Here is a 9,513-nt window from a genome sequence, read left to right as displayed (position 1 = left end):
TCTGCTCTCAGCATGACGCCTTCTGTTCTACTACTCAGCCTTGACCCATCATCCTCTGCTCTCAGCATGACGCCTTCTGTTCTACCACTCAGCCTTGACCCATCATCCTCTGCTCTCAGCGTGACGCCTTCTGTTCTACTACTCAGCCTTGACCCATCATCCTCTGCTCTCAGCATGACGCCTTCTGTTCTACCACTCAGCCTTGACCCATCATCCTCTGCTCTCTTCACTGCCTCAGCATGACGCCTTCTGTTCTACCACTCAGCCTTGACCCATCATCCTCTGCTCTCAGCATGACACCTCCTGTTCTACTACTCAGCCTTGACCCATCATCCTCTGCTCTCAGCATGACGCCTTCTGTTCTACCACTCAGCCTTGACCCATCATCCTCTGCTCTCTTCACTGCCTCAGCATGACGCCTTCTGTTCTACTACTCAGCCTTGACCCATCATCCTCTGCTCTCTTCACAGCCTCAGCATGACGCCTTCTGTTCTACCACTCAGCCTTGACCCATCATCCTCTGCTCTCTTCACTGCCTCAGCATGACGCCTTCTGTTCTACTACTCAGCCTTGACCCATCATCCTCTGCTCTCTTCACAGCCTCAGCATGACGCCTTCTGTTCTACCACTCAGCCTTGACCCATCATCCTCTGCTCTCTTCACAGCCTCAGCATGACACCTTCTGTTCTACCACTCAGCCTTGACCCATCATCCTCTGCTCTCTTCACTGCCTCAGCATGACACCTTCTGTTCTACCACTCAGCCTTGACCATCATCCTCTGCTCTCAGCATGACACCTTCTGTTCTACTACTCAGCCTTGACCCATCATCCTCTGCTCTCAGCATGACGCCTTCTGTTCTACTACTCAGCCTTGTCCCATCATCCTCTGCTCTCTTCACTGCCTCAGCGTGACGCCTTCTGTTCTACCACTCAGCCTTGACCCATCATCCTCTGCTCTCAGCATGACGCCTTCTGTTCTACTACTCAGCCTTGACCCATCATCCTCTGCTCTCTTCACTGCCTCAGCATGACACCTTCTGTTCTACCACTCAGCCTTGACCCATCATCCTCTGCTCTCAGCATGACGCCTTCTGTTCTACTACTCAGCCTTGACCCATCATCCTCTGCTCTCTTCACAGCCTCAGCATGACACCTTCTGTTCTACCACTCAGCCTTGACCCATCATCCTCTGCTCTCAGCATGACGCCTTCTGTTCTACTACTCAGCCTTGACCCATCATCCTCTGCTCTCTTCACAGCCTCAGCATGACGCCTTCTGTTCTACCACTCAGCCTTGACCCATCATCCTCTGCTCTCTTCACAGCCTCAGCATGACGCCTCCTGTTCTACTACTCAGCCTTGACACATCATCCTCTGCTCTCAGCATGACGCCTTCTGTTCTACTACTCAGCCTTGACCCATCATCCTCTGCTCTCAGCATGACACCTTCTGTTCTACCACTCAGCCTTGACCCATCATCCTCTGCTCTCTTCACTGCCTCAGCATGACGCCTTCTGTTCTACTACTCAGCCTTGACCCATCATCCTCTGCTCTCAGCATGACGCCTTCTGTTCTACTACTCAGCCTTGACCCATCATCCTCTGCTCTCAGCATGACGCCTTCTGTTCTACTACTCAGCCTTGACCCATCATCCTCTGCTCTCTTCACTGCCTCAGCATGACACCTTCTGTTCTACTACTCAGCCTTGACCCATCATCCTCTGCTCTCTTCACTGCCTCAGCATGACACCTTCTGTTCTACCACTCAGCCTTGACCCATCATCCTCTGCTCTCTTCACAGCCTCAGCATGACACCTTCTGTTCTACCACTCAGCCTTGACCCATCATCCTCTGCTCTCAGCATGACGCCTTCTGTTCTACCACTCAGCCTTGACCCATCATCCTCTGCTCTCAGCATGACGCCTTCTGTTCTACTACTCAGCCTTGACCCATCATCCTCTGCTCTCAGCATGACGCCTTCTGTTCTACCACTCAGCCTTGACCCATCATCCTCTGCTCTCTTCACAGCCTCAGCATGACGCCTTCTGTTCTACCACTCAGCCTTGACCCATCATCCTCTGCTCTCAGCATGACACCTTCTGTTCTACTACTCAGCCTTGACCCATCATCCTCTGCTCTCAGCATGACGCCTTCTGTTCTACTACTCAGCCTTGACCCATCATCCTCTGCTCTCTTCACAGCCTCAGCATGACGCCTTCTGTTCTACTACTCAGCCTTGACCCATCATCCTCTGCTCTCAGCATGACGCCTTCTGTTCTACTACTCAGCCTTGACCCATCATCCTCTGCTCTCTTCACTGCCTCAGCATGACGCCTTCTGTTCTACTACTCAGCCTTGACCCATCATCCTCTGCTCTCAGCATGACGCCTTCTGTTCTACTACTCAGCCTTGACCCATCATCCTCTGCTCTCTTCACAGCCTCAGCATGACACCTTCTGTTCTACCACTCAGCCTTGACCCATCATCCTCTGCTCTCAGCATGACGCCTTCTGTTCTACCACTCAGCCTTGACCCATCATCCTCTGCTCTCAGCATGACACCTTCTGTTCTACCACTCAGCCTTGACCCATCATCCTCTGCTCTCAGCATGACGCCTTCTGTTCTACTACTCAGCCTTGACCCATCATCCTCTGCTCTCAGCATGACACCTTCTGTTCTACTACTCAGCCTTGACCCATCATCCTCTGCTCTCAGCATGACGCCTTCTGTTCTACCACTCAGCCTTGACCCATCATCCTCTGCTCTCTTCACTGCCTCAGCATGACACCTTCTGTTCTACCACTCAGCCTTGACCCATCATCCTCTGCTCTCTTCACAGCCTCAGCATGACGCCTTCTGTTCTACCACTCAGCCTTGACCCATCATCCTCTGCTCTCTTCACAGCCTCAGCATGACGCCTTCTGTTCTACTACTCAGCCTTGACACATCATCCTCTGCTCTCAGCATGACGCCTTCTGTTCTACTACTCAGCCTTGACCCATCATCCTCTGCTCTCAGCATGACACCTTCTGTTCTACCACTCAGCCTTGACCCATCATCCTCTGCTCTCAGCATGACACCTTCTGTTCTACCACTCAGCCTTGACCCATCATCCTCTGCTCTCTTCACAGCCTCAGCATGACGCCTTCTGTTCTACTACTCAGCCTTGACCCATCATCCTCTGCTCTCAGCATGACGCCTTCTGTTCTACTACTCAGCCTTGACCCATCATCCTCTGCTCTCAGCATGACGCCTTCTGTTCTACTACTCAGCCTTGACCCATCATCCTCTGCTCTCTTCACTGCCTCAGCATGACACCTTCTGTTCTACTACTCAGCCTTGACCCATCATCCTCTGCTCTCAGCATGACGCCTTCTGTTCTACTACTCAGCCTTGACCCATCATCCTCTGCTCTCTTCACTGCCTCAGCATGACACCTTCTGTTCTACTACTCAGCCTTGACCCATCATCCTCTGCTCTCTTCACAGCCTCAGCATGACACCTTCTGTTCTACCACTCAGCCTTGACCCATCATCCTCTGCTCTCAGCATGACGCCTTCTGTTCTACCACTCAGCCTTGACCCATCATCCTCTGCTCTCTTCACTGCCTCAGCATGACGCCTTCTGTTCTACCACTCAGCCTTGACCCATCATCCTCTGCTCTCTTCACAGCCTCAGCATGACGCCTTCTGTTCTACTACTCAGCCTTGACCCATCATCCTCTGCTCTCAGCATGACGCCTTCTGTTCTACCACTCAGCCTTGACCCATCATCCTCTGCTCTCTTCACTGCCTCAGCATGACGCCTTCTGTTCTACTACTCAGCCTTGACCCATCATCCTCTGCTCTCTTCACAGCCTCAGCGTGACGCCTTCTGTTCTACTACTCAGCCTTGACCCATCATCCTCTGCTCTCAGCATGACGCCTTCTGTTCTACTACTCAGCCTTGACCCATCATCCTCTGCTCTCTTCACTGCCTCAGCATGACACCTTCTGTTCTACTACTCAGCCTTGACCCATCATCCTCTGCTCTCAGCATGACACCTTCTGTTCTACTACTCAGCCTTGACCCATCATCCTCTGCTCTCAGCATGACACCTTCTGTTCTACTACTCAGCCTTGACCCATCATCCTCTGCTCTCAGCATGACGCCTTCTGTTCTACTACTCAGCCTTGACCCATCATCCTCTGCTCTCAGCATGACGCCTTCTGTTCTACTACTCAGCCTTGACCCATCATCCTCTGCTCTCAGCATGACGCCTTCTGTTCTACTACTCAGCCTTGACCCATCATCCTCTGCTCTCAGCATGACGCCTTCTGTTCTACTACTCAGCCTTGACCCATCATCCTCTGCTCTCTTCACTGCCTCAGCATGACACCTTCTGTTCTACCACTCAGCCTTGACCCATCATCCTCTGCTCTCTTCACTGCCTCAGCATGACGCCTTCTGTTCTACTACTCAGCCTTGACCCATCATCCTCTGCTCTCTTCACTGCCTCAGCATGACGCCTTCTGTTCTACTACTCAGCCTTGACACATCATCCTCTGCTCTCAGCATGACGCCTTCTGTTCTACTACTCAGCCTTGACCCATCATCCTCTGCTCTCAGCGTGACGCCTTCTGTTCTACCACTCAGCCTTGACCCATCATCCTCTGCTCTCAGCATGACGCCTTCTGTTCTACTACTCAGCCTTGACCCATCATCCTCTGCTCTCTTCACTGCCTCAGCATGACGCCTTCTGTTCTACTACTCAGCCTTGACCCATCATCCTCTGCTCTCAGCATGACGCCTTCTGTTCTACTACTCAGCCTTGACCCATCATCCTCTGCTCTCTTCACTGCCTCAGCATGACGCCTTCTGTTCTACTACTCAGCCTTGACCCATCATCCTCTGCTCTCTTCACTGCCTCAGCATGACACCTTCTGTTCTACTACTCAGCCTTGACCCATCATCCTCTGCTCTCAGCGTGACGCCTTCTGTTCTACTACTCAGCCTTGACCCATCATCCTCTGCTCTCAGCATGACACCTTCTGTTCTACTACTCAGCCTTGACCCATCATCCTCTGCTCTCAGCATGACACCTTCTGTTCTACTACTCAGCCTTGACCCATCATCCTCTGCTCTCTTCACTGCCTCAGCATGACGCCTTCTGTTCTACTACTCAGCCTTGACCCATCATCCTCTGCTCTCAGCATGACACCTTCTGTTCTACTACTCAGCCTTGACCCATCATCCTCTGCTCTCTTCACAGCCTCAGCATGACGCCTTCTGTTCTACTACTCAGCCTTGACCCATCATCCTCTGCTCTCTTCACTGCCTCAGCATGACACCTTCTGTTCTACTACTCAGCCTTGACCCATCATCCTCTGCTCTCAGCATGACACCTTCTGTTCTACTACTCAGCCTTGACCCATCATCCTCTGCTCTCTTCACTGCCTCAGCATGACGCCTTCTGTTCTACTACTCAGCCTTGACCCATCATCCTCTGCTCTCAGCATGACGCCTTCTGTTCTACTACTCAGCCTTGACCCATCATCCTCTGCTCTCTTCACTGCCTCAGCATGACGCCTTCTGTTCTACTACTCAGCCTTGACCCATCATCCTCTGCTCTCTTCACTGCCTCAGCATGACACCTTCTGTTCTACTACTCAGCCTTGACCCATCATCCTCTGCTCTCAGCATGACGCCTTCTGTTCTACCACTCAGCCTTGACCCATCATCCTCTGCTCTCTTCACTGCCTCAGCATGACGCCTTCTGTTCTACCACTCAGCCTTGACCCATCATCCTCTGCTCTCTTCACTGCCTCAGCATGACGCCTTCTGTTCTACCACTCAGCCTTGACCCATCATCCTCTGTTCTCAGCATGACGCCTTCTGTTCTACCACTCAGCCTTGACCCATCATCCTCTGCTCTCTTCACTGCCTCAGCATGACGCCTTCTGTTCTACCACTCAGCCTTGACCCATCATCCTCTGCTCTCTTCACTGCCTCAGCATGACGCCTTCTGTTCTACCACTCAGCCTTGACCCATCATCCTCTGCTCTCAGCATGACACCTTCTGTTCTACTACTCAGCCTTGACCCATCATCCTCTGCTCTCTTCACTGCCTCAGCATGACACCTCCTGTTCTACTACTCAGCCTTGACCCATCATCCTCTGCTCTCTTCACTGCCTCAGCATGACGCCTTCTGTTCTACCACTCAGCCTTGACCCATCATCCTCTGCTCTCTTCACAGCCTCAGCATGACACCTTCTGTTCTACTCTGACCTTGGCAATCTCAACCTTTCTCTCTCGCACCGGACACTTGACACCCCCCCCCCCCACAATTGACATTTTTTTCCACCAATACTACACATTCCTTTGTCCCATGCTGTCCTGCAGACTTCTCACATCTCGGAATCTCCCCTCCTAAACACTGCTGCAACATGGCCATAAGCTTGGCATCTGAAACACCTTAGTGGGTTCGGCACAAAAGCTCTCACTGGATAACTGACATATCCTAACATGACTTTATCAGGTAAAGACTGCTTCAAAACTCAAAAGGACAGACAATGTCTTCTCAGTTTCAAAACGCTCACCACCGGGTCTGCGTCGCACCAAACAGCGGGCGTCACAGACACAGGGAATTTTCCATTTCAGTTGATCCACCTCGACACTTAACGCCACCCCCAGTAATCATTCCTTTCGAATGCGCCCTGCTCCGCAGAGCAAAGCAAGTCACAGGTCTTGTCCCTAGTCGCTTGACGCGAAGCGCCCGCTCCCTCTGGACAGAAGAAAAACAGAAAATCATCAGGAGTCCACTTCCAGCTACCTTCACTGATTTAACAGGACCAAACTTCTGATTTAACAGGACCAAACTTCTGATTTAACAGGACCAAACTTCTGATTTAACAGGACCAAACTTCTGATTTAACAGGACCAAACTTCTGATTTAACAGGACCAAACTTCTGATTTAACAGGACCAAACTTCTGATTTAACAGGACCAAACTTCTGATTTAACAGGACCAAACTTCTGATTTAACAGGACCAAACTTCTGATTTAACACTTCTGATTTAACAGGACCAAACTTCTGATTTAACAGGACCAAACTTCTGATTTAACAGTACCAAACTTCTGATTTAACAGGACCAAACTTCTGATTTAACCAAACTTCTGATTTAACAGGACCAAACTTCTGATTTAACAGGACCAAACTTCTGATTTAACAGGACCAAACTTCTGATTTAACAGGACCAAACTTCTGATTTAACAGGACCAAACTTCTGATTTAACAGGACCAAACTTCTGATTTAACAGGACCAAACTTCTGATTTAACAGGACCAAACTTCTGATTTAACAGGACCAAACTTCTGATTTAACAGGACCAAACTTCTGATTTAACAGTACTGATTTAACAGGACCAAACTTCTGATTTAACAGGACCAAACTTCTGATTTAACAGGACCAAACTTCTGATTTAACAGTACTGATTTAACAGGACCAAACTTCTGATTTAACAGGACCAAACTTCTGATTTAACAGGACCAAACTTCTGATTTAACAGGACCAAACTTCTGATTTAACAGGACCAAACTTCTGATTTAACAGGACCAAACTTCTGATTTAACAGGACCAAACTTCTGATTTAACAGGACCAAACTTCTGATTTAACAGGACCAAACTTCTGATTTAACAGGACCAAACTTCTGATTTAACAGGACCAAACTTCTGATTTAACAGGACCAAACTTCTGATTTAACAGGACCAAACTTCTGATTTAACAGGACCAAACTTCTGATTTAACAGGACCAAACTTCTGATTTAACAGGACCAAACTTCTGATTTAACAGGACCAAACTTCTGATTTAACAGGACCAAACTTCTGATTTAACAGTACTGATTTAACAGGACCAAACTTCTGATTTAACAGGACCAAACTTCTGATTTAACAGGACCAAACTTCTGATTTAACAGTACTGATTTAACAGGACCAAACTTCTGATTTAACAGGACCAAACTTCTGATTTAACAGAACCAAACTTCTGATTTAACAGTACTGATTTAACAGGACCAAACTTCTGATTTAACAGGACCAAACTTCTGATTTAACAGGACCAAACTTCTGATTTAACAGTACTGATTTAACAGGACCAAACTTCTGATTTAACAGTACCAAACTTCTGATTTAACAGGACCAAACTTCTGATTTAACAGGACCAAACTTCTGATTTAACAGGACCAAACTTCTGATTTAACAGGACCAAACTTCTGATTTAACAGTACCAAACTTCTGATTTAACAGTACCAAACTTCTGATTTAACAGTACCAAACTTCTGATTTAACAGTACCAAACTTCTGATTTAACAGGACCAAACTTCTGATTTAACAGGACCAAACTTCTGATTTAACAGTACCAAACTTCTGATTTAACAGGACCAAACTTCTGATTTAACAGTACCAAACTTCTGATTTAACAGTACCAAACTTCTGATTTAACAGTACCAAACTTCTGATTTAACAGTACCAAACTTATTTTCCCCCAGTCTGATGCTACATATGGGTCAACCAAAAGGCAGGGATCCACTTTCTCCAAAAAATTTCCCCCTCACAGGGTCAGAATCATCCTTTGCATGACCATCGGGGTGAGGGTCGGTCTCGGTTCAATTTCTGAGCAATCAGAGCCAGCAGAATATGGTTTGTACTTGGCGGCATTCTTCCTCAACACGCATCTTCCCACCGCACTGGGCTCTTCTCTGTCTTCCTCTCTGTCCATAACCATCTCTACCCGTTCACCAGGCTCATGCCCGGCCTTCCTCCGCTGTACTGCCTGCAGAGCACACACTGATGGCTTTTCTCCAAAAACCCAACTTCTGTTCTTTAGCCCAATTTACAAGTCTGGCTATCTTCTTAATTCGATACACGTCTTCAAGAGGAAGTGAGTTCCGGGGGCATTCCATTCCACTCCTCAGAGGGCAGTCTGGCTATCTTCTTAATTCGATACACGTCTTCAAGAGGAAGTGAGTTCCGGGTGCATTCCATTCCACTCCTCAGAGGGCAGTGCCATTGAGGGCTTTCACCATTTTAATTTATTCAACTGGGTGGGACTTTCAACTTCATTGGCTGATCCCTCCTGGTGACATGACTCCAACAGGGTCACCAGGAGGGGTCAGACAATCATGAAGAAGACATTTGACTACTTCAAAACGAAGATTGCCTCAAGGGTGCTGGCCATGCTGTCACCAAAAAAACAAATGTTATATTGTCCCATCCACCGGCTAGGTGCAGTATGTTGTCCCATCCACCGGCTAGGTGCAGTATGTTGTCCCATCCACCGGCTAGGTGCAGTATGTATCCACCGGCTAGGTGCAGTATGTTGTCCCATCCACCGGCTAGGTGCAGTATGTATCCACCGGCTAGGTGCAGTATGTTGTCCCATCCACCGGCTAGGTGCAGTATGTTGTCCCATCCACCGGCTAGGTGCAGTATGTATCCACCGGCTAGGTGCAGTATGTATCCACCGGCTAGGTGC

This window comes from Coregonus lavaretus, assembly GCF_964263955.1.
Source record: "Coregonus lavaretus genome assembly, contig: HAP1_SCAFFOLD_610, whole genome shotgun sequence".
NCBI classification, from domain to species: Eukaryota; Metazoa; Chordata; class Actinopteri; order Salmoniformes; family Salmonidae; genus Coregonus; species Coregonus lavaretus.
The sequence above is the reverse complement of the archived record's forward strand: the minus strand, read 5'-3'. Positions refer to the sequence as shown.